Raw genomic sequence first — 1,970 nt, forward strand, 5'->3', positions numbered from 1 at the left:
AAAGCATTCCTTAAAAAATTGAAAATGTCAGAGGAGCGTGTCCATGATCTCATCCCAATTTATTGGGGGATTTCCTTCCTGGTTCTAAAAATCTATGCTTTTGGTTTTTCATCCACAATTATATTTCTATAATAAACACCCCCCCCCCCCCACCCCACACACAACAGGTATTTCAAATCCAACATATTTACATAATAAAAGATCTAGGAGTGTAAAAGTTAATACAGTCATTCTCACAACTTAAAATGCTCATGTTTCATATGCAAGCAGAATATTCATGATATACAGATAAAGATGATGACGCTCTCATCCAAAAATTTGGTTCAGCATATAGTGTGAGATGCAGTTTTGTAACAGATACTTTGGTTTTACTTTGGTTTACTTTTCTTTGCCTTTTTAGTTTTATCCACATTGGAATAGATTGCAGAGACGTCTTCCTTCACAGTGGAATAGATCACATCTTCATTTCCTGCTTCACCAGACCTGAGAAGAACAATACACATCCATTCATACTAATGTAGAGAAGAACTACACATGTAACCCTAATGGCTCTCCAGCAGCACAGGAAACATACTTCTGTAAAACACAACTTATCTATATGGTCTTATTTAAAATATGGGCTTTTCTTTTTCTGACTCTCAATGCATTGTTGAGCTGTTATTCAGTTGCTATCACAATCAGATAAATGTGTGTTTTTATAACTTACAGTGTGTGCTGCAGGGCTGTGTTGTTGTGATCTGCTTGGGTGCTGGTCCCTGGTTTGAATGTCACTGAAGAATAGTCAACATCCTCCTCTTTCTGAGCAATACAACAAAAATAATTGACAAATTGTAATTAGTAATGAAATGGAATGATACACTTTTTATTGCTTTGTCTCTAACGGCTACATACAGTGCAGTTGTTAGACAATCACCCATCAACTTATCATCTACACAGTATCAACATTGATAGACTAACAGATGATAGTAGATATGCTATTATAGGAAACTGTCTATTTGTTTGTAGAGAAGAAAAGAGAATAGAAGAGAATAGGGGGGGGAGAGAAGAGGAGAGAAAAGAGACATAGTTTGCATGACTGTTAGAAGAGTGCAGTTTAAGGTTTCCTTCTCCTTTCTCATGCTGTGAGGACATTGCAAAAGGATGAGTTTTGAGAAAAGAACTAAGGCTGTGTTCACTGTCTGTCTGTTATGAAGAAAAAGTGCTGCCTAGAGCGCATTTTATGTTTAAAGTAGGGCCGAGACTAACTGATTAATTTGGATTCATTAATTACATTTTACGTATTCAAAAAAAAATAAAAGTACTTAGTTTTTGCACTTTTCTCACTAAGCGAGTTTCAGGAGTACCGATCATACCGGTGCACCAACCAACAGACAACAAACCCCAGTGCACGCAATGGGAGAAGAAGCCGATCAGTACTTTATGGTAAAACTTGTACTGATCTGTTGGTCTGTTTAGTACTGCCTTGATGAAAAAACAGCAACGATATTTTGTTGCTTTAACTTATTTATTCACTCATTGATTCACTCGAATACTAAAATCTGTTTTAATTGAAAAACAATGCCAAAAGGACAATGAGAGGAAGAGTCTTGATGCACCTGCAGGGCTGAAGGGTCTGAGCTCCTCCCACTGACCACTGGGACAGATGCCAAGCTCCTCCCACTGACCACTGGAACAGATGCCAAGCTCCTCCCACTGACCACTGGAACAGACGCCAAGCTCCTCCCACTGAACACTGGAACAGACGCCAAGCTCCTCCCACTGACCACTGGAACAGATGCCAAGCTCCTCCCACTGACCACTGGAACAGATGCCAAGCTCCTCCCACTGACCACTGGAACAGATGCCAAGCTCCTCCCACTGACCATAGGGACAGCTGCAGGCTGGTGTGTGGGACACAACAGAAAGTAAAACATCAGATGGTTTGAGTGAAACTTAATGTCTATATTATATAGTGTTAAGTAACATTGAAG

General features: G+C 39.5%; 1 long non-coding RNA gene across 1 annotated transcript; it reads right to left on the bottom strand.

Moving 5' to 3' along the window:
* Positions 1–382: 382 nt before the first annotated feature.
* On the bottom strand, positions 383–1,708 carry LOC311051320. The gene is made up of 3 exons (XR_014601402.1): positions 1,596–1,708; positions 707–798; positions 383–483 (listed from the first exon to the last, which is right to left on the bottom strand). It is a non-coding gene; the product is annotated as an uncharacterized lncRNA (long non-coding RNA).
* Between the last annotated feature and the right edge of the window lie 262 nt (positions 1,709–1,970).

Source organism: Gymnoscopelus microlampas (assembly GCF_963454915.1).
Source record: "Gymnoscopelus microlampas genome assembly, chromosome: 9".
Lineage (NCBI taxonomy): Eukaryota > Metazoa > Chordata > Actinopteri > Myctophiformes > Myctophidae > Gymnoscopelus > Gymnoscopelus microlampas.